This window comes from Vombatus ursinus, unplaced genomic scaffold (genome assembly GCF_900497805.2).
Source record: "Vombatus ursinus unplaced genomic scaffold, bare-nosed wombat genome assembly UNPS02009205.1, whole genome shotgun sequence".
NCBI lineage: Eukaryota > Metazoa > Chordata > Mammalia > Diprotodontia > Vombatidae > Vombatus > Vombatus ursinus.
In genome coordinates, this window is record NW_020948983.1 from 37,850,066 (window position 1) to 37,875,153 (window position 25,088).

At 36.8% G+C, this 25,088-nt stretch overlaps 1 pseudogene; it reads left to right on the forward strand.

Annotated features, from left to right (window-relative positions):
- The first annotated feature begins 17,989 nt into the window (after positions 1-17,989).
- LOC114035388 lies at positions 17,990-18,489 on the forward strand (annotated as a pseudogene).
- The last annotated feature ends 6,599 nt before the right edge of the window (positions 18,490-25,088 follow it).

Genomic DNA, 25,088 nt, shown 5'->3' on the forward strand with positions numbered 1-25,088 from the left:
GAAATATTTCTCTATTGAATGTGGCCCTTTCTAAACTCAGGAGTTATATTCATTCATTTATCTGTTTATTTGTTTATTTTAGTGAAGTTACTCATTAGAGTCAGGCAGCTCACAACATTTTCTCACTAAGAAAGAGTTTCATATATTATATTCGCAAAAGAATGTGGGAAGAATTTGTTTCAACTCCGCAAACAAACAGGAGAAAGAAAATCAATGAGAGCTGCACTTTGCTCCCACCATCCAAGAGTGTGCCTCTTTAAAGTCAGTTTCACTGTGAGAAAAGATACCAACCAAGAGAACATGTCATCTTGTTACCATCGTAATTGAAGTCATTCTGTCATGTATGACAATTCATCACTTATTCTGCCAGTCAGTATGTCATGACATTATGTGTAATGAGAGTACTCATAAACCCAAAGGGAAAACCTCCTCATTTTTATGATTTTATTTTTTTATGTTCCTTTCCCTTGTATTAGTATATAGGAAGTGGGATATTTTTTAAAGCGACTCTGAAAAGAAATTTTACCAGCCCAATATTAAACTGGCATGCATTTATCCAGGGAGACTTCATTTCTTAAAAATATTAACATGTATCCTATTAATTCTCTTTTTAGATTCTCATTGTGATGTTATCATTTACACCAACAGGTGTTCAATTTATTGGACAAGTGAAAAGAGCAAAGAGAACTGGAAGGAGAAAGTCAAAACTTTAACCAATGAAGAGAAAGGCTAATTTAAAAAAAACAAAACTAGATGTTAAAGCTAAAATATGAAGACATGCAAAAGAGGAAGTCATTTTTGAGTCTTATATAAAAAAAATTAAAGCAATTTTCACAGATGGAAAAACTGTCATATTCTTACTATGTCACTTTTCCCCCCTGTGAAAAGTGAAAAATTTTCAACAACAACAATTTTTTTTTCATTTTTGCCTCAGGCAATTTCCTGGATAGTCATGATCTTGCTCATTGAGATAGTATATTTTCTCAATATGATTCACTAGGAAAGCAAGAAATTATCTTCTATGAAAATGGGTGAAATTTCACTCGACAAGCCAACTCTTTCCAACAAAAAATTAGAAAATACTTTAAAAGTAAAGAAATATCAGTGTGGTGGGAATTTTTCCTTCAACATCACTCACACACTGTTTATATGCTTGCATAACACAAATTTTTGTATCTTCTACTTTGAGGGGAAAATCCTTTTGTTCTACTTAGTATTATTTTTCTTTAATATTTTCAAATTCTCTAACATTTTCTTTAATAAAAGCAAATGTCCAATTTCATGAATAGTTTGTGCAAAAAAAAGTTTCCTAATAAAGTTATGTTAAATGGTACAACAGAATTAATCCAGAAATCTTATATTTAACATGATCTTTAAATCTCCTACTGAACTTTTCTTCCCCCCCAACCATGCCCCTGCAAAAAAACAAAAAAAAGAATAAAAAAACCCATTTAAAGTATTTCAATAAAGCTTGACTGTTTTATATTGAATTATTCAAAGGCTTGAGTAATTGGAATTAAGTTTGAGTTCAGTCTCTTCAGAATTGAATACTATTTGAAAATAAAAAATCCAAATACATCAATCTGTTGTTTCTTCTCCAGGATGTCATCAGGCATGTCCATTGGCAAGCTGCATAAGCAATAGTGTCACAGCATAGGACAACCTAGAAGCTGACAGGTATTTCCAGGCACAGCACTGATGAGGTCAAATTCCCCTAAACCTGCCTTGTTTGCTGATCTTTTAATCGGATTCAACTTGACTGTGGCTATAACACAAAGCTTCCTGACAGTATGTGACAGCATGTGACAGCAAAATATTTTGATTTTTCAACATTTGATGAGATTTCAGATCTCTTGTAACTCCGTAAAAATCACCACATTGTTTTATAGAAAAATGAACATGCATACTATTAATGGCTTTGGATGTTGGAATTGTCTTTCTTGGTTTTCAGCTTGAATCGAAAGCCGGAGAATAAATCTTGGGATCCAAGTGTAGTAGGCCATGAAGAATTTCAATGACCCCAGAAGACAGTTCTAAAGTATAGTAAAGCCAACTGGGCCAGTTAAGGACCCTTAGGATAGTACCTAAGGTTGCCAGAGGCACCAAAGGGTAATAATATCTTCTGTAATAATATCTTCTGGCTTCGCCTATCAGAATTTCTTCTCTGTTTTAGTGAAGTACTTGTAAGGAAAGAAAAAAAAAGAAGAAACCACAAGAAATCTTACCCACTTTTTCCAAAGACTGTATTTTTATATTCTTTCCATACTAGCATCTTCAGAGTATCTTGAGGAATGCTACTAACATAGATAAGAGAAAGTTAATAGAGGAATGAAGGAAAACATTGAAACCATTTTTTAAAAAAGCAAACATATAAGAACCCCTAAATTTTTCCACTGAGAGTTCTTTAGTGAGTCGTTTATAAGATAAAACCTTAATACCTATTTTAAACTGTGTTCTCCACTAAAAATTAGTTTAAGACTCCTTTGTTGTTGATATTCAAGATTGTTTGGAAACAAATCAGGGTTATTAGAGGAGCATTCGCTTTTGTGCCAGAATTCCTTCTTGCTCTAAGATGTAAATATAACTTCTAGGTTTGTATAGTGAGGCAAAAATGCTATAGAGAGGCATTGTGTGAGAATAAAATAATCTCAGTTATTGGTGCAGATCTGCCTGGAAAAAGAGGTTAGAGGAAAATAACTAGGAAGCTATTTGATTCTGTTCTTATTTCCTATATATCTGCTTCTTTAGGTAGACAAGACTCTTCATGTGGAGAAATCTGAAATACAAATGCATCACTTACCTAAGATACCAAAATGTCTCCTTCTTTGGAGCATTAGCTTTCCTTTGTCCGCATTGTATAGACCAAGGAATCGTGCATGGATTTCAGGAGATCTATAAACTTTGAAGGGAACACACACACACACACACACACACACACACACACACACACACACACACACTCACCTTCTCACTTACTAACCTCTAACTGAAATTTAATATTTCCTTCAATTATGATTTAAAAATAAAACATTCTGAGAAATCCATAGGCTTCATCAAACTGCCAAAAGAGTCTAGCACATACACAAAAAAGTTTACGAATATAGACAATAAGTGATCCTTTAAAACTTGGGGTGAAAAAAACATATAAAATGATTAAGAATTACAAAGGAATCTAAGTATGCAGAATATAATGGCCCAGTTTAAAAACATTATATTTAAATCTGTTACCATGATCCAGTAAAAAGTTTGCTGAGGCTTTAATCACCTCAAGTACTGTGATATCAGTTTTATTTTTCACATCCTATGTGGTCGCCTAATTGTCTACTGCCCTATCACCCCTGAACACTAAAGGTTTGTTGTTTGTTTTTTTTTTTCCTTTTCCCTAGGCACAGTGTGTATATAGTTTACAAAAGACCAGCATTTAAAGAGTCCTATAAATGTGAAATAATATTATTGAAATTGGAGGAGAGGAAACAATGGAAAATAGCTTCAGGCGCTTTGTATTTATATAACATAGGGTACATGCTTGAAGAAGACATCAAGCCTAAAAAATTACATTTGCAGAGAAGCAGACTATAGGGCACATGAGGGACATAGAAGCAGTATTGTATTGAATCGAGAGCTATTGTACTGAGGGGGGGAAATGTGAGTTCTGTCCTTGGCTCCAGTGCTAATTTACAGTGTGACTTTGGACAAATAGCTTGTCCTCTTTCTGTCTCCGTAGCCTCCTCTATAATATGAGAAGAATAGACCTGGCCTTCTACGTGCCCAAAAGAGATGATGTGAGAATTAATTTGGTGTGAAATGTCTGAGCTGCTTGAAGGAAGTGTTAAGATATGAACATAATGAAAACAAATGTAAAGTTATTGTCCGAATGACTTATCTAGAGAGCCCATGAAGGCCTTATCCATTTAGCCAGTAGGGAGCTATTTTCCCAGTCTTCCTCAGTGTTGGGTTGCAGTCTTAAAAAGACACAACCTATTTTGATGTTGCTATAACACAGGCAAAAGAGATATAAAATGCTGACCAATTGTCCAGTTAATTTGATCAGCATAGGTAACCAATCTGGTTTTCTAAGAATATACCCTGACCCCAAAACACTTAAATAATACTCAGTAACAATTTCCTGCCTAGGAAAAAAAAAGTGGATGAATATTGCTTATGGTCCAGTCTATGATAGTTGGATGGACAACCTAAAAAGCTAGTCATATATCTTAGACAAATCTTGAAGACGGACAATGACCTCAACCCAGAATTGAATATGAAGGGGAAAGTAGGCTGATTGTCTCTGGGTAATTAGGCAGTGCCTTTAATAACTCTAATCCTTTTCTTAAAATGAAGGCTTGTCTTTTTAACATAAATATTTTTCTGGTGACTGTCTGGCTAAGAGTCATGGGATCCATAGTCAGCAAAGAATTAAAGTTCTGTGTCACCCAAAGGGTAATGGAAAGGGGGCATTGTAGGACCATGAGTAGGCTACCATATATTAACAGTGGATAATAGCCTAGGATAATTAGCATAAAGATATCATCAGATGGTTATAGATGGATAAGGAGTTGGTATCTCCATAACATCAAGAAAGTTCTAAAAAAAGGGCCCCAGCATGTTGGGTGGACCACTATAGAGAGTTTATAAGGTGATAGAGACATGAATCACACGAGATGGCAAGACATGAATGGATTGTGGAAGGAGTTTCCATATTAATGAAATAATAGATCCATCAAAATGTTGAAGTAACAATTATACGAATAATTGTCTCAACACTTTACTTCATTTTAGTAGTATATACTAATGTGAAGGGAGGTAGATAGAGACCCTACCACCACTACCTAAAATAGCCCAGAATATGTTTATATTTCATAAATGTTTCCTTATACCTGTATAGGTAGTAACTCTGCTATGTGTCTAGGCTCTCCGCACATATGATGTTGGACTATAGAAGAAAAAAGGTAAGAAAAACTATATATAATCACTTGACCTTAAGAATTTAAAACTTAGAAAGCAGGGAGTACAGGTAATGTGAAATAGAATTGTGTCACTAGTTAATAAACATTTATCAACTATCTACTATATAGCAAACATTATGCATTTTGTGGGCAATGCAGAGATGAATAAAACATACCCTGTCCTCAAGAGCTCAGAGTTTAGTTGGGATAACAACACATAAGTGTAAAAAATGTAAATGAAAATACAAGAAATAACTAGCAGTTTAATATAACAACTCAAGTTTCAAATGGTGCCTCTACATCTTAGGATGTAACCATAAGGGAAACAAAACTCTAGGAAGAGATTCTCATAGGAGGCTACAGTTAGAGTCAGAAGGGACCAGGTAAAGGGAGGAACATGAAGAAGTTCTTGGAATAGTCCAAGCATGTAGTCATAAAATCCTAAATAACAGTGATGGCAGTAGAAATAAAAAGGAAAAAACAAACATAAGAACCATGTAAATGACCATAGAACGAGTTGCTTCAGAATGTGCCGGTTCCTCTACGCTGGATGAGGTATTCACGTGGAGGTCACTTGTCCAAGGTGTTATAGGGAGTGTTCTTGTTCAGATACAGGTTGAACTAAGTGACTTGATGTCTACAAAGACTAGAAAGAATGGTGGGCTTGAAGTCAGAGGAGACCTGGTTTTGAGTCTTGACTCTGAAATATACTATGTAATACAAAGTCACTTAACTGCTCTAAACCTCAGTTTGTTCATTTGGAAGATGAGAAGAATATTTATTTTACCTTCCTCATAGTGTTAGAATATGGGGGCATTATGAACCTTAAAAGTTCTATCTAGAATAGAACACTGGCCCTGGAGTCAGGAGGACCTGAATTCAAATCTGGCCTCAGATACTTACTAGTTATGTGTCCCTGGGCAAGTAAATTAATCACAATTGCTTAAGAAAGAAAGTTCTATCTATATACAATTGAGTTTTTTTTTTTTTTCAACTCAGCCTCTGTGAAGGACTAATAGGACTTGGTGACTGAATAGGGACAAATGGTCAGAGAAAGGTAGAAGGAAGAATTAAAAGGTGACTGCATGCAAGCGTGTTGGGATTGATGACCCATTAAGTCCCTTCCAGCTTTCAATCTAGGATCCTATAAAAAAAAGTTAATGGAAGACTTATGATATCTTTACTAGAAATAGAAAAGTTGGGAAGGGGAGATGGTTTGGGGATGAAGGTCATGACTGACTTTATCCATGTTGAGTTTTAGGTAAAAGCAGGCCATGTAAGAGGAAGTGCCCAGGAGCAAGTTGGAAATGTATAATTAGAGCTCAAAGGTGATAACAAACTTGAGGATATACAGTTAGTAATAATCCAGATAAATGATTGCTGAAATAAAAAAAAAAAGAATGGGATTTTCAAAAGAAAAGAGATAAGCAGAAGATGAACAAAGGTCTAAAGTGTGAACCTTGGGTAATGACCACAGTCAGAAGGGAAAATGAGGAAGAGATACCATTAAGGGAAAAAAGGACTACCAGAGAGCTACAGAAACTCAGATGATATGAAATGATGGGAATCAAGGGATGAAAGATACAAAATGGAAGAGGGTGGTTAAGAATGCTGCAAAAAAAAGGTCATGGAAAATGAAGATTAGGAAAAGATCACTGAATTCAGGAGGTCACCAGTGATCTCTGAGAGAGCAGGTTTAGTAGAGTAGAAATAAATTACAGGAGAGGGTAAGTGATGCAAAAATAGAAGCTGTTGGGCTAAGGTGTTTGTTTGGGGATATTGGAAAGGATAGTAGTAGGTCAATAATTACAAGTCCACAACAGTGCTCAATGAGCCTGTTTTCCTACATCCCCTCCAACTTTTATCTTTTGCCTTTTTTTGTCATTTTTTTTCCAATCTAATAGGTAAAATGTAGAATCTTGGAATTGCTTTAATTTGCATTTCTCTAATTAGTAGTGATTTGGAATATTGTCTTATACAGTTATAGATAGTTGGGGTTTCTTCTGTTAAGAACTTCTTGTTCCTATCCTTAAACCATTTATTAGGTAAAGATTAATTCTTTTTCTTATTACTTTGAATCAACTCCTTAAATATCTTGGAAATGAAAACTTTATAAGAGAAACTTGTTGCAAAGATGTTTTTCTAGTTTCCCCCCTTTAATCTTAGTTTTATTATATTTATACAAAATTTTTTTAATTTCATGTGACCAAAATTATCCATTTTCTCTTCTATCCCTTGTTCAGTCATATATTTTCCTTCTATTCACAGATCTGATAGGCATTTTTTTCATGCTTTTTAAAATTTGTTTAAGATATGACCTTTAATATCCAGGTTATATATCTTTTTGGAGCTTATCTCACTATAAGTTTTGAGATGCTAGTTTCTTCCATATTTCAGTCCAATTTTCCTAGTTTTTGTCAAATAGTGAATCACTATCCCAGGATCCAGGGGTCTTTGTCTTTATCAAATACTATTGCACTAGATACATTTGCTTCTATATGTTGTATAGCTGATTTGTTCCACTAGCTAATCTTTCTATTTTTAAACCAGTGCCAAATTGTTTTGAGAATCATTTATTCTTCTTTTGTAACTAGATGTACATATTTGCTCCCACCTGAGGGCTTAGGAAGTACTCTGAGATGAAACCTGACCTTCAATTTAAGCCCTTGTCTTACAAATCCCTTAAAGCATTGTCAAAAAGAAAGAACTAGCCTAGAAGTCAGGGGACTTGGGTTCTAAATCCTGGAACTTCTACTTGCTAGTTGTAAAAGTCACCTACCCTCTCTGGACTTCTTGATTATAGTTCATAGAACGGAAATAATGATATCTGTCCTTCCTATCTCACAGGATTTGAGAAATGTTGAAATGGAGGGGTAGCTATGTATAGCGGAAAGATCACTAGACTTGCAATCACCTGAGATTCAAATGTGATTTGTCAAATGTCATTCAAATGACATTTACTCACTATGAGATCAAGGACAAGTAATTTAACATCTCTGACTACCAGTTTCCTCATCTGAAAAGTGGGAATAACATGATTTGTAGCACCTATCTACAGGTGGTAGGGGGTGGGGGTGGGTATCAAATGAGATAATATATATAAAATTAACTTTAAAACATGATACAACTGTCAGCTATCAGTAGTGTGTAACAATTCTTTGTGAAACACAAAGGTAGGTAGTATTACTATTTTTGCCAGTGGTATACCACCCTTTTATTAAGGCCCTTACCAAGACACTGATTCATAGCTTCCTAGACCATTTAAATAAATTCCTTGTCAGCTCAGATCTTTTTTCTGGATCGCTGGTATTTTTAACTCTAATTTCCTAGACTCGGTTCCTGGTCTCTGTCTGACTTCCTTGGTCACTAGCCTCTTGCCTACATGGACCTATTGTACCAACTGGCTCTTATCTATCAGCTTTATCTATCACAGTTGGACCATGGGACAATGTTATTTGCTTAGCTGCTAGTCCTCCTATCTAGTCTATCTAGACACTTAGTCAAGACCTTTCTTACTTGCCCTGGCCTCTTATTAAGTATCAATATGAAACATAAAGTTAATGTCAAAGCAGCAGATGATTAAAAGCATAAATGATTATATGTTGCTAATTTTACTAAATAAATATTTACTAGATGTTCTATGATGGTTAATGACTAGAATAAGAGCTTATGGCTCTTCAGGAATTGAAAAAAACAAGCTTCTATAAACTAACAAAAAACTCATTCAGAATTTACTTCCTACATTTAAATATTCAGTAGTCACCAAATAGGTCTCCCTCCCTCAAGCCTCTCCCCATGCTATTTCATCTTCCATAGGACTGCCAAAGTGATTTTCTTAAAGCGCAAATCTGCTCATTTTGCTCTCCTATTCAATAAAAGTATTTATAGCAGCTCTTATTGTGGTAGTGAAAAACTGGAAACTAAAGGGATGCCCGTCAATTGAGGAACAGCTCAATAAGTTCTGGTATGTGAATGTGATGGAATTCCATGGATCTGTAAGAAATGAGGAAATAGATGATTTCAAAGAAAGATGGAGAGACCAATGTGAATTGATGCAGGGTGAAGTAAGCAGAACCAGAACAATTATACTAAATAGCAATATTATGCAAAGGGAACAATTTTGGAAACTTTTATAAACTGAGAAGAATGGACTGAGCAGAACTAGGAGAACAATTTATGCAATGACAACACTGTAAAGAGAAACAATTTTGAAAGCTGTACATATTATGATCAATACAATGGCCACATTCCAAAGGAAGATTCCAAAGGATCATTGATAAAACATGCTATCCTCCTTCTGACAGAGAGATGACAGATTTAGGATATAAAATGATACATTTTTATTTTTTTCATATGTAGCCAATAAGAGAATTTGTTTTGTTTAACCATGTTTATTTGTGACAAAGAATTTTATTTTCTTTTTTCTCTATCTCTTTTTTAAAAAATGAAATGGGTGACCTGAGGGGGAGAAAATAGATTTCTGTTCATTAAAAAAAAAGTTAAAACTGAGAGTGGACTAAAGGTGTGGAATGTAGCATTCACTTTCAGATGAGAACATTGTGCTGTTAGATTTACTTAGTTGTTTTATTTTGTTACAAGAAACCTCCCAAAGAGTGGGGGTAATCTGTAAATGTTCATAATGTAAAAACAAAACTCATCAATAAAACTTTTTTTTTAATGGTGAATAAGGTGGAGAAACAAAGCAGTTACTAAAGATGTTCCTGACACTTATTTTGGTTCTGGTTTATAGCTATTCTACAGCTCTTAATGATCCTCCTTGATGGGTAATAGATGAATATAATCATAAAGAATTTGGGTATCACTTACTTTGCATTTATTTCAGAGCTTCTTCTAATTTTACGAAAGGCTTACTTGTTTTAAAGAAATAAAAAAAAAAAGGAGTCAAAAGAAACTAGAAAGGACCATCCACTAATTTTATGCAAGTTATACAGGATTTTCTGTTGTTGTTATAATTCTGTAAGCATCACACTCCTCTGGTAAAATGATATATGGGGCAATCGTCTTGTAGGGGCTGATGGGATGTAAATGAAACTAATTAAGGAAATGTCAAACATAATTAATAAAACAGGTTTAAGTTGCAAAAGCCCTGTCAGCTGAATGAATGGGGAAGAACAGTGCTCTCCCATTGTTGGGTATGCATTTTTTTCTCCCCTTTCGTCTCCAGTCTTTATTTAGCACTGTTCAATTAGATCCTGGAAAGCTCCTGTAAGAAGCTTGCTTTTTTACCTCACCTCCTCTTAGCCTGATCCCATGGAGAGGGAGGAATATAAATTTGCCTGTCGGCCTGCCGCCTGGAAAAAATTAATTGCCAACTCCTCATCTTTTCCAAGTACTACAGGACATTAACATAACCAATTTGCTTGAACTCCTCACTGGCTGCCTAATAGAGCATCTGACCAGCTGATAAGACCTGGGTGCTGCTGACGCTACCTTGTTATTATTAGCATTTTCATAATATCCAAATATTACAGCAGTGTGATTCACTGGCTCCATTTATTATTGATAAGAACAAAAAAAAAGGGTTTTGGAAATAACAAAAGGGGTGAGCGACCTATAATTATGGCAAGCAAATTAGGGTATGCGCTAGAGTCAGTTACATTTGCCTAGGAGTAATGATGCCCAAGACCTTTTCCCTCCCCTGGGACTGGAAAAATAATGGATTCCCTTGCAGCTGCAGATGGGGTAGGAAAATGCTGTCATGCAGGACAATGTTTACATAAGTTAGGCCGAGCGTGTGGCTGTGAGGGCTGCCTGTAGTGCTTGAGTCAGCTCCAATCATTTCAAGCACTGAAGCATAAGTCCCAAGAAACAAAAAGAGAGAAAGAGAGAAAGGAAGGAAGGAAGAGAGAAGGAAGGAAGGAAGGAAGGAAGGAAGGAAGGAAGGAAGGAAGGAAAGAAGAAGGAAGGAAGGAAGAGAAGAAAAATAAATATTAACTTCAGGGGGCAATAAAGGAGGACAGGGAAAAGACTATTGTTTGAAAGTCGATAACTGTTTTTGTCTACAATTATTCCAAGTCTCTCGAGATCTCAGGCAAGGGTGATACCCTTGGGGGGAAAAAAGAGGCTAATCAGCTTTTAAATAGAAGAGATAAAAATTAAATGGGGCTTCTGTTAAAACAGAGGCTTCTTTCCTCTACTCTACAAAACAGATATACATGCCTACTTAGACTGGCATTCCTAGTCAATGGCTTTGAGTCAAATGGCCTAAAAGGAGGAAAAAAATCCTGATTCTAGCTATAAACAAATAACAACACACATAGAAATATCTTCTACAACTTATGGCCAAGCAGGATTTATATCAAGAATGTTACATTAGGGAAACAATTAGCACAATTAATCACATAAAATAATAAAAATACTAAAACCTACATAATTATATTAATAGATATAGACAACGCTATTAATAAACTACAAAGGTCTTTTGTGTTAAAAGCACTAAGAATCACTGAAGAGCTCTAGTGTGATAAAAAAAATATACTTCTAAAGGCAAGAGCTAATGTCATTTGTGATAGAGAAACCCTGGAATTTTTCCCATTAAGTTCAGAGGTAAAGTAAGGACACCCTCATTCTGTCATATTTGTTGACCTAGTACTAAAGGTGCTAGGTCTAGAAATAGGCAAGAGAAAAAAAAATAATGAATAAATGTCAGCAAAGAGGAGGCAAAATTATGTCTATTTGTAAATGATTTGATGATTGACTTAGAAAACCCTTGAGAATCACCAAAGAAGTTATTTGATACAATTAATAGTTTGGTTAAAGCAGCAGGATACAAAATAAATCTACAAAATTCATCAGCATTTTTATACATGATTAAGAAAACCAGGAACGAATGAAAGAGAAATTTTGTTCAAAATATTCATAAAATATCTGATACTTTACCTACTAAGATATGCTTAGCATTTATGTAAATTTTATTACAAAATGATTATAGAAATAAAGGAATACTTATATAACTTAAAAGATATTCAGTGTCCCTGGCTTGGCTATACTAATGTAATAAAAGTTATGCTACTACATCCATTTAGTACTACAACAATCAAACTAGCAAGACGTTATTTTTATAGAACTAAACAAATTAATATCAAATTTAATTTTCAGGGAAAAAAGGCAAAGTTTCAAGAGAATTTTTTAAAAAGAGAAAACATTTAGAATGAGAGGGATCCCAAATCTCAGATCTTGACCAGATCTCAAATTGTGTTACAAAGCAATAATTAAGGCAGTCACAATATAGAACAAAATATTTATAGCAGCATTTTAATTTTTTGTGGCAACAAAGAATTGGAAACAAAGTAGATGCCCATCACTTGGGGAATTGCTAACCAACCTGTGGTATGTGAATATTATAAATAAGAAATGATGTGTGAAGAATACAGAGAAGCATGGAAAGATCCAAATGAATTGATGGAAAATGAAGTAAGCAGAACCAAAAAAAATAATATCCATAACTACAACAATATAAATGGCAAGAACAACTACACACCAAAAATATCAAATGTGAATGTAACAAAATTACAAAGATCAGGCAGGATTCAAATGAAGCTATATGGGAGGGCATCCACAATCCTCCCCTTTGTGGAGGTGAGAGGTCCAAAGATTTCACATATTGTGTAGGTATTTTTTACCTTTTCAATGTATTGACCAGTTATGTTGATTTCTTTTCTCTCTAAAAAATAGTATTTGTTATATGAGATGACTTTCTGGGAGGGGAAGACAGAAGGATACTTAGAATAACTGTGATGATGTAAAAACAAAAACCAGCTAATTGGTAAAAACTTAAGGAAAAACAAAGTAGTAATCATCAAAAAGAGTTGGTGGTAGTTAAAAATAGAAAAGTAGATTGGTAGAATAGACTAGGCAAGCAACACCCAGAAACAAACAAATTCAAGAGCCTGGTGTTCATAGAACCAAGAAAATAATATAGTGGGAGGAAGAGTTCCTATTCAAAAAGAACTACTAGGAAAAGTAGAAAGCAATTTGGTAGAAAACAGGTTTTGGTTAGGTATCTTACACTGTATATCAAATTGTTAAGTAACAATGATGAAAAGTTATTTTTTTAAAAAGTTGAGAGGTGAATGAAAGGTTGTATTTTCCACAGCTGTGATTTGGGGTAGAATTCACAATCACACAAGAGACGGAGGGGATTTTAAAAGACAAGAGACAATTTGAGTTATATAAAATTGCCTAAGAAGACTCCGGAGGTAAGTGATTTGCTCATGGTAAAATAATTATTGTATGTCAGAGGCATGGCTTGAACCCTGGGCTACCTGACTGCAAGGGCAGTATCACCTACTACTCATTCAATAGTTCTACATTAAGAATAAATTTCTGGGTATTAGTCAATATTTCCCCCATTATCCAGGAGTTTTGGGGGTTATATAAGAAAAAAAGAAGGAAAGAGCTGACTTTATCCACTAAATTTAATTGATCTTATAGCTACTGTATGATCAAGTAATTAAACAAGGAAAGCCAATTGGTGAAAACGTGCATGCATCTTGTGATATCCCTAACTTTTCTGTATGAGTTAAAGAAGGAAAATATCAGAATTTTGCAAATACATAGTCAAGATGTGTGTACAGCCTTCAAGGATATTTTTTGTTTGTTTGTTTTGTTTTGTTTTGGTATTAAGACATCCCTCAGCGAAGCATCTTTCAATTTTCTGGAACAAGAGAGTACACCTGCTATAATGATTGCATCCCTGTGGTAGCAAAGAAGCCCCTAATGGGGATTGAGGAAGCTTTGGCTAGCACTAACTGCTTTCTATATTTTGCTGGAAACACCTACCATTTTCCAGTGGAGTTTTATGGGGCTGAATTGCAGTTTAATAAGGGGCTCATTTGAAACTGTCCTCCCCACCTATTGAATCACATCTTTGGTTTAAAAATAGACTGATTGGCGTCCTGTGGACGTGTTGTACTTTCTTAGCAACTCACTCTAATGGAAATGAATTGCACCCATTTTGAACCTCTTACCACACATTACTGTGTTAGTGTAAGCTGAATAATAGACTCACTTCTACCACTTGCTGAAGCTTGTTTAGTCCTTCTAGCTAATGGAAGAATGTCACTTTGCATCCTTGCTTCTCCTCCTAGTGTGCATATATCAGTACTAGCTACGAAAGAGAACTCCAAACTGAACTTATATACTGCTTCTGGCCTGGAAGCCACAACATTCAGGTTTTTTTTTTTTTTTAAACCAGTGAGTGTCTCTTGATACTTGTTTTCTGTGGAATCTTATATTAATTATGCCACAACTAAGAAACACTTTTTTTTTTCTTTAGCACGCTGTTTGCTGGAAATCGTTTTCATTTTCTCAGTCACCTAGTCTGACCCCTTGCCAGATACATAAAGTCCTTCCATAAAATACCAAGAGTATTATATAGGCTCTATTTGAATGCCTCTAGTAACAAGGAATACACTATTCCTTCCTGTTTTTGAACCATTCTAATCATTAGGAAGTTCATCCTTGTACTAAGCTGAAATCTACCTTCCTATAACTTCTGCTGTTCCTAGCTCTTCCCTCTGGACCTTTGTAGAACAAATCTAATACCTCTTGTTCACAACAATCCTTCTAGGACTTGAAAAGTTATTGTGCCCTAATCCTCTACAACTGGAACAAATATTCCCAGTTCCACATATGACAAGATTTCAAGTTCCCTCACTATCTTTTTTTTGCCCCGACTCTGGGATGCATACCAATTTATCAATGTCCTTCTAAAAATGTAATTCCCAGAACTGAACACATTTCAGATGTACTCTGAAGAGTATGGTGGGACTCTCAATTCCCCTTTTCTTGGAGGGGGAAGACTGGGAGGGATTTAAGAAACCATCTAATTCAACCTCTTCACTTTATATACGGGGAAAACAAAGCCTGTAAAAGCTATGTGCCCAGGGTCACACAAAAGTGAATGTGGGATTAGATTGGCAGGGCAATTGGTCTGGTTTGATAGCTTAGTATAGGTGTGGTCAAAGAGAGAGGGAAACAGGCAGACACACAGACAGAAAAACAGAGAGACAGAGATAATAAGAGACAGAGATTGAGCATTTGAAAAAAGAATTACACCCTTTATTAACTGAAACCAGGGTTCTGCATTTCACATCAGCCCAATCACTCCAAGCTCATACCAGGCAGTTTTAAGTTAACAGATAGCAAGCAGCAGCAGCAGTAGAAATGCCGCTCACTGGTACAAAGCAAAGTATCACATGAGACAAACCTAGAAAACACTTTTGGCCTCTTATATCATATCCCATGTTTCAAGACATCATAACATTCTCTTTAGTTACTGCCAATGCACATGGCAGAGATGCAAGGGTGACAAGATCATGCAAAATCTAACTTTTTTTTTCTATCACATATTGGCCTCCACTCTAATTAACCTACTCCCCTATCATTTTCTCCCCTTTCATTTCTGTCATCTCCATTTCACAGTATCAACAGCCCAGTGAAAGAGAGGCCCAGCCATATTATTCTACTTAGAAACTGAGCATCTCACTAGGGGTGACAAGCCTTTTTTTAGGTCATTTATCTAATTGCTCTTTGCAGATAAGAATTAATTAGCCCGATTATTTTTCTTGGTTTTTGGATGGGTTCCCCACCTGAAGAGAAGAAATTCCTTAGTGTCAGTGATTAATTGCTCAGCCTAAAGCTTACAGCCTCACGTTTGTAATAAATGTCGACTATCTCTTTAGGTCATATTAAGATCCAGGTAGGTTGTGGTAAAATGCACAAGATAATAAAGCACTTGTATAAATAGGATCAGTAGCATTTGGTTTTGTTTAAATATTTTAATTGATCAGAGGGTGAAAGAGCTTCAAAACATTGAAAGTGAGGGCACCCATTCTGGATGACTTCTGTCTCTCCACTGTGGGGCATGTGGCATCTCACAGTACTGCACTATTTGTCTAAAATCATCTTGGATCTCAATAATCAGTGGTGCTTTCAATACCTCTGTGAAAGAATACCCAGACAATGCTGACAAATTCAGAGCCAAAATAAAGTTTATTTTTTAGGATAGAAAGAAATGAGTTTTAATTATGCCTTTTCCTCCAATTTAGCATTGTTGTTGTTTTTTACATTCTCATGTAAGCCTATTTAGGTAAAATTATCATAATGTCATGTTAATTTACAACAAATAGCCCTTTATTTAATTAAATGAGTATGCATTAGGCTTTTTTTTAAAGGCAACAAGGTGGCACAGTGGTAGAGTGCTTGACCTACAACCTGGAAGACCTGAGTTGAGATCTGGCCTCAGACAGTAAGTGTATGACCTTGGGCAAGTAAGTCATTTAACCTCTATCTGCCTCTATTTCCTAGGCTGTAAAGTGGGGATAATAATAGCATCTACATTCCAGAGTTGTTATGAAGATCAAATGAGATAATATTTGTAAAGCACTTAGTGCAGTGCCTGGCACATGGTAGGGGTTAAATAAATGCTTATTCCTTTCTTACATGCAAACGAACAGTCTACATTACCTTATGGTTTCAATTCTATGGGATATAGTAGAGAGGGAGATTAAAACAGGAACATATGTTCAAGGGCTAATATGAAGTAACACAATCCCTGTTAGAGCAGGTACTTTAAGTCTGCTAGGCTGATGAGATATGCACACAAATAACTAACTACAATGGAACTTGTAAAATTATTAAATACAACAGAGAGGCCAAAGAGCCCCCAGTGATTCAAAAGAAAGAAAAATCACTTCTGGTGAGAGCATGGGGAAGGCTCCACGTAGGTAGGAGGCAGCCTCTGTACTAAGCCTTGAATAATGGAGAAAATGTTACTGGAAAGGGATGGGGGCTGCATATGGGAGAAGTCCATTCCATGAATAGAGGTGCGAGAGGGCAGGACCAGATCTTTCTAAGAAAAAGCCCGATTTGTCTGGAGCCTCTAGTATGCAAAGAGAAGCTGTAGAGAGAGGTAGGTTGGAGCCAGATCAGGACCCTGAATGCAAAGCTGAGAAGTTTGTATTTAGTCAGTAGGCAGTTAGGATTTACTGAAGGTTTTCAAATACAAGAGAGGAGCTTGTGATCAGTCCTATTTTCTAGAAAGATTAATTTGGCAGTGGTATAAAGAGTGGAATAGAGAAGGGAGAGACTAAACTCAGGAAAAACTAGCATGGAGGCTATCCTAATAGTTCAGAAAGGAGGTGATAAGGGCCTGAAATAGGGTAGTAATATTTTGCATGGAAAGGGACAGATATGACAGCCATTCTCAAAACTCAAGTTGCTCTATGATCTCATTAATATGGGGGCACTCCCTCCAGTGCTTGAGATCAGAAATCCATCTATGTCCAGTCAACCTGTGTCACTCAACCATGTCCTTCCGTGCATTTGCCGCAGCATATAATCCCAAAGGATCATAAATCTAGAGTCGGGTAGTAACCTCAAAGGTCATCTAGTCCAACCCCATTAGTTCAGAGATGAGGCAACTGATGTCTAAGGAAATGAAGTGATTTGAATAAAGTCTCACAGGTATTACACATCAGAGGCTGGACTTGAAATCAGAACCCCCGACTCTAAAGACAGTGCTTTTCCTTTGCATTTTGTATTTTTGTGTCCTGGGTTTATCATGAGCAAAGAATTCACCAAATGGCCAGCCCACCCATGACCTGGTATATAGTCTTTGAAAACCCAAAGTCGCCCCAGCCTCATGGTGAGGTAAAGAAGGCAAGATTTGGTGGAGGCTATAGAAGAAACTGGAGGGACCTTAGCTGGGGCTCGGAGGAGGCAGCTCAAGGCCACTGCAGCAGCAGCAGCTCCCTAAGGCGTGGCAGGGCCAGGTGCGACAGGGTGGACAGCAGCGGGGCGGGGCAACGCTGGCTGCAGAGGGGCGGGGTCGGAAGGGGCGGAGCGTGCAGCCAGGTGAGGCAGGGCGAGCTCCATCACGCGGCGGCCTGGCGGCCTCCCCGCCTCCCCCGAGCTTCCTTCCGCCCTGGGCCTCAGGTGCCAGGTCTCCCCGCCACTGGCTCCCCAGCAGGCCGCAGCCCCCGGGCCTCCCCCTCCGCCCCCCGAGGCTGGCCAGGAGGATGACGGAGCTGCAGTTGGCGCTGCTCCTGCGAAGGCAGCTGACGGAGCTCAACAAAAACCCCGTGGAAGGCTTCTCGGCGGGCTTGATAGACGGCAATGACCTGTGCTCATCATCGGTCCTCCCGACACCTTTTACGAAGGCGGCGTTTTCAAAGCTCATCTCACTTTCCCCAAAGACTATCCCCTCCGACCTCCGGAGATGAAGTTCATCACCGAAATCTGGCACCCAAATGTTGACAAAAAAGGGGACGTGTGCATTTCCATTCTCCACGAACCGGGAGAGAACAAATATGGCTATGAAAAACCCGAAGAACGCTGGCTGCCCATTCACACCGTGGAAACCATCATCATCAATGTCATTTCTATGCTGGCGGATCCTAATGGAAACTCACAGGCTAACGTGGACGCAGCCAAAGAGTGGAGGGAAGATCGAAATGGACAGTTCAAAAGGAAAGTTGCGCGCTGTGTAAGAAGAAGCCAGGAGACTGCTTTTGAGTGACGTTTGCTCGGCCGCTAGTAGCTTTGCTTTTCTGGGTCTCCAGTTGAGAACCGTGGCACTGTTTTTATTTTCACTCCCCCCTCTGCATTCTTCTCATCTATTGAAGGACTATTGTAGCAACTTGCCAAACAGCAGAGACTTGGCTGCTGTGAAACGTGCCAGTTATCAATGCTTACAAGAGACTAACAAAGTGCCAACTTAAGGATGATTACATATTTTGAATTCTAATGAACTGCTTTAACCTTCAGGAAGAATTGTAAAAACATGTACAAAGCACAACATAATCTGGATAATATCTATATCTATATATAGATATAGATATATAGATAGATATATAGATATATGCTGTTCATGTACATCTCAAGTACACAGTATACCAAATGATGCTTCTTGTAGTTAGGATAAAACTCCTGTACATTCTAAAGATTTTAGCAGGTTTTCTTTCCCTATCCCTATTGTTTCTATATCAGTTTAAAGAGACTCTTAAAGCCTATCAGATATAAACCAATTAGGATTAAAGTTGTCCATTTAATTTTCCTTTAAACCATTGAAACTTCATTAAAATCTTTCATTTACTAGACTTTTGTATTTTCTTTGTTTGGAAACATTCCTCTTTGCTCTTGTATCTTGCTCTGGCAGAAAGTTTAATGATGACTTGAAAGGGATAGTAATCAATAGGTTTCTTCCTTTTTTGTAATCCAAATACATTAATCTTTTGGATTGTTTGTAGCAAGAGCTCTTGAACCTACTTTTTGCTGCTTTGAAAGTCTCCTGAATGAAATTAATCCAAGTTTTTTTTTTTTTTCTTCTTGGCTGTATTTTGCCTTCTAACACTGAAGAACTGGCAGATGAAATGGCTGAACAATTGTCAGTGATGTTTTAGATTGTGGAGAAGAGGTACTATAGGACTGCAAAAGGGAACATGTCCTGATTTTCAAAAAAGGAAAGAGAATGGAATCTCCAAACTATAGACCAACAAGCTTGATTTCAATTCCTGGCAAAATTCTAGAATGTATTATTAAAGAAATGGTTAGTGAACATCTCCCAGGATGTGATGGTCACACAGAATCAGCATGGCTTCATCAAGAACAGGCTGTGCCAGACTAACCTTATTTCCTTTTTTGACAGTGCATTAACTGATCTATCAGGGGGGAAATGATATATATTGTTTAACCATATTTTAGCAAAGGGTTTGATAATGTTTCTTGTGTTTTTATCATGGAAAGGATAGTGAGATATGGGCTAGAAGATAGCATATTTATATATATTTGGAACTGATTAAATTATGGGATTCAAAGAGGAACCATTAATGATATGATTTCATCTTGGAAGAAGGTCTCCAGGGGAGTACTTGGCCTTGTGTGTTTTAACATTTTTATCATTGTCTTAAAGGCAGAGGTCATATGCTTACGAACTTTGCAGATGGTACAAAACTAGGATGGCTAACATGCTAACAGGATCCAAAAATATCTCGACAGGCAGGAAAATTGAGATGAATTTAATAACACGAAATTTAATAAGGATAAATGTAAAGTTTTACATGCTTGGTTTCAGGAAATTGACTTCATAAGTATAAGATGGGGGAGGTGTTGCTAGCAAAAGATCTAGGGATTTTTAGTGGGCAGCAACCTTAATATGAGTTCAAAATGTGATAATATCAGCCATAAAAAGCAAATATATTGGGTTGCATTAAAAGAGGAATAACTTCTAGAAACAGGGGTGTCATCTCTCTGATAAACACTGCCCTAGTCAGACCACATCTGGAGTAATATATTCAATTCTAGACACCAGACTTTAAAACATTAAATTGAAGAGTGGTTAGAGAAAGTAATCAGGATGGTGAAGGCCCTTGTAAGTCCATACACAGCACATGAGGATCAGTTTAAAAAAATTAGAGATGTTTAACCTAGAGAATAGAAGGGTCAGGGGGAACATGATAGCTTTCTTTAAATATGTGAAGAGTAGTTATGTGAAAGAATAGACTTGTTCTGTTTAGCCCTAAAGGGCAAAACTAGTAACAGTAGGTGGAGATTACAGAGAAATGTTTAACATTGCTAAAAGGAAACAACTCTCTACCAATTAGAGCTCTCCCAGAGTAGAATGGACTGCCTCAGAAAGTAGTGGTTTCCTAGTCACTGGAAGGAAGTCTTCAGGTAAAGACTGGATGACCTACTACCTGTTGGGGATGTCATAATGGGGAATTCTTTTTCTTTTTTCTTTTTGTTTTGTTTTGATTTGGAATAGATGATACTAAGATCCTTCCAACTGGTACCCGTGATCCTGACTGATACTGATCTTAGATACACAAGGCCTACACAATTCAAAGCTTTCAAACAAATGACTTCTGTTTGTGATTAAAGATATTCTTTTCTCTTACTTCTTTTCTTTATATTCCTTTCTTCATCTTTCTTTCCTTCTGCTCTTCTCTGCAGACTTTCCTGATCTAATGGACAAGGAAAATGTGGTGTATATTTTAATGAAATTCAATTTTGAAATTATCTTAGGTAATAAATTCTTCCAAAGTAATACAGAGGTAAAATGCTTAGGAACTGATAACTGGTTTGTTGGAGGATTGAGGTAAAGAGAAGAGTCAAATAATTCAAGAGTCAACTAGAGTAAACTGAGAGAACTATTTTAGAAGGGAAGATTAGTTCAGTTTTGGACATGTTGCGTTTAAAGTGTCAGGATGATGCTTATATGCAGATATCTCTCAAGCAATTGGAAATATAGGACCAGAGGTCAGAAAAAATTTGTAGATTGAAATAAATATTTGTCAGTTATCTGCATAGAAATGATAAAGTCATGGGAATGGATGAAATTTCTAAAGTAGAGAATGCTGAAAGACAAGGGGTCCAATGGGTCCCCTTAAAGAACAGCCTCCCTTGAGGATCAGACATAAGAAGCAGGTCATAGGATTATAGGATCATAGGAATATGGTTAGGAAAAAAAAACATTAAACATCATCTATCAACAATTCATTTTACTGTTATGGAAACTGAGCCTAAATCAGTGAGTGGCACCAAGTAACATCTTTCAGAGGTAGGAGGTGATTTAGAAGATTATAACAATTCCAGGGAAGAGAAATTTTCAAGTAGGATCTATGATCAACATAGGTAAAGGTAAAGGAGGATAATATGACAACAGGCCATTCAATTAAGAGGTCATTGATGACAGTAGTGAAAGTCTTGTTAGAGTGGTAGTTAGAAACCAGATTGCTGTATTCACTTGTGAAAAAAGTCAAGACAGGAGGTGTAGATTATTCTTTCTATAACAAGGAGGAGAGATATAGGATAATAAACTGAAGAGAGAATTAAGGTCAAGAGAATTTAAAAAAAATTAGGACAAGGACAAATGTGAATAGGACAAATGTGAATGTAGACAAAAGGAAGAATAATTGGGCGGGGGGAAAGACAGATACAGAGGATTATCTTCTCCAAGGTTACTAACAATCTCTTAATTGTTAAACCCTGTGACTTTTTTTTTAAGTCTTCATCCTTCTTCTTGACCCCTCTGCAGATTTTGACATTATTGACCACCCCATCCCCTCACAAATCATTTTTCTTCCCATGGTTTTCATTATAATCACAGCTATCCCTCAAGGTTCTTGTGCCCTCTGTGTGTGTGTGTGTCTCTCTCTCTCTCCTCTCTCTCTCTCTCTCTCTCTCTTTCTCTCTCTCTTTCTTTCTCTTTCTCTTTTCTTTCTCTCTTTCTAGTCATCCGTCCCCCCAACTCCCATTTGCATTGCTAGGCCAGCCAGATAACCAGAGGGCAATTGACTACTACTCTTCCTCACTGTTCTAGTGAGTAATCCTAAGGGTTATTATGGTTTCTAATATTATTCCTGAACCCCTACCAGTGTGTTCCTCTACATTAATCAACCAGTTGAGATTAGATAGTTTTTACAAAAAGGTTTTTACTGAGAACATATGGCAAGAACAGGATCTCATCAAGCTACATAGGTTTAGTTATCATCTCTTTACATGCTTCCAAAATCAATATATCAAATTTATATCTCTTTTCTGACCTTATCTTGTAATGCCAACTACCAGTTCCACCTGGATATCCTTTGGTGCATCAAAACTCTGCATTGTCTAAAACTAATTATCTTTCCTCTTTGAACTTGCCCCTTCTCTAGGCTTCCTTATTTTGGACTAGGTTAATACTATCCTTCCAAATGCCTTTTTTTTCAGTTATAGTCACCTTCATCTATTCACTTTATTTTTCCCCTCAGTTATCACTACCTGGTTAGTTAGTTACCAGACTTTGTTATTTCTGTCTCCACAATATTTCTCCAACTATCTCTTCATTTTGCTTCAAGCCTTCATCCCCTGTGACCTGGATTTTATCAATAACTTCCTAGTAGGCTTTCATACCTTTTTGTCTCTCCTGTCTCCAATCCATTAGCCATACAAATGCCAAAACTCACTCTCCTACTCAAGTATCTTCAGGTACTCCCTACTGAATCTAGAGTAAAATTCTAACTCCATAGTTTATCCCTTCAAACCCATCCTTCTTCCTAACTTCCATTATTTTTATTGAGAACACCACCATCTTTCCAGTCTCCCATGTTCACCTCTTTAAAATCATATTCAAGTCCTCTCTCTCCCTCATCCTACATATCCAGGAAGCTAGTCTTTTTACTTCTACCTCTACAACATTTCTCATATTTTTCCAATTACTGAGCCACTACCATGGTTCAAATCAGTGGTATACTGGTAAATATTTAATAGCTGTATCTCTGGAAAAACAAACGAATACAAAACACACTTTTAATTTCAATCTGCATTACTAACATTTTCTCCATCACTTTAAGTCTAGACAGTCAACAAAAGAAATAAATTCAATAAAGCATTGATTTATATATTTGCCAGTTTCCAAGATGTAAATGTTCACACCAAAAATTTAAAAATTGATTGGGGAGCTCCTTTGAGCTGGCTCCAGCACACTGCTGGTTTAGACCTTAATCACTCTTTTTTTCCCCTAGATTATTGTAAAAGCTTCCTAATTTTCTTCCTGCTTCCACACTCTCCCTTCTTTAATACATCTTCCACTTAATTGCTAAAGTTATACTCCTAAAGCATATGATGATGTCATTTCCCTGCCAAATAGACTCCAGTTACTCCCTATTTGTCCCTAGAATAAAATATCTGTTCCTCTGTTGGGTATTTAATACTCTTCACAGTCTGGCTCCTCCCTACCATTCTAGATTTATTGTTTATTATTTCCACTTTCCTGTAGCTCTTCAATCATATCTTCCTTCTCTGTGCCTTTGCATAAGCTGTATCCCATGCCTGGAATGCACTCCCTCAGTTCTCATTTCTGCCACACAGAATCCCTGGCTTCAAAGCTCAATGTAACTATCACTACTTACAGGAAGTCTTTCCTTGTCCCTCTAGCTGCTAGTTCTAGTTCATCCTTTCCACTCTATTACTTTATATTTACTTTGTATATATTTTGCATAACTTATATCTGTGCACATAGATTATGTAGGAAGTCTTTTCAGATCCCCTTACTTGTTAGTGCTTTGCCTTTCTCAAATTATCTTGCATGAAGGCAAGAAAAGTTTCATTTTTTTTTGTATCCACAGCACTTACCTTGGAAATTATGAAACTGAATGATCAATAATCATCATCAAACTAGCTAGTTTGTGAAGTACTTTGCATATTTTATCTCATTTGAGCCTCAAAACAACCATGAAAAGCAGGTATTATTATTACCTCTATTTTACAAATAAAGAGACTAAGGAAAGAGATTAAGTGACTTGCCTAGGCTCACACAGCTAGTAAGTGTCCCAGACAAGATTTGAACTAAAGTTTTCCTGACTATATCCCCCTGTCCTAATGAAGAAAAGGGTGGAGAAGGAGATGGGAGGGTTGGGTAGGGAATCAAGGGCACAAGTCAAAAGGTTTAAGCTTTTGCATGCATGAGGGCCTCTTTATCCTTAGAAACTGGAGGCTAAGAAGAGAGGAAAGGGGAGACTCAGGTTTTTAGGTGTTGGAAAGGATTAGTGAGGGAGTTCACCTGAGATAGCTTTAATCTTCTCGATAAATTCTCTGATTGAGGTCATCAGCTAAAGTAGATGAAAGAGGGAATACTTTGTAGCTTGAGGACTGAGGAGGAGGTTTCAAACAGCTTCTGTGAGTAATATGATAATGAGTCAATAAAATGAAAAAAAAATGTTTACCATAGTAGTGACAGCCTAGTTTATGTTAGATACATTTCTGGTGGATCTAATAAGCACATTTCCTTGTCTTGCTCAGCACAAATATAAAAGGGAGATGAACAGGACAGGAACTTCAGATGATCAAGGAGTTGATAGATTCAAGCTAGAAGAAAGTTGTATTACTGAAATTTGTTGTTGCTCATTTTAGTCGTGTCCCACTCTTCATGACCACATTTGGGGTTCTCTTGGCAAAGATATGCCTTTTCCTTCCACAGCTCATTTTACAGATGAGGAAACTGAGGCAAACCAAGTTAAGAGACTTGCCCAGGGTCACACAGTAAGTGTCTGAGGCCAGATTTGAATTTAGGAAGATGAGTCTTCCTGACTTCAGGCCCAGCACTCTATCCATTGCATCATCAATAGGGAAATGTAAAAT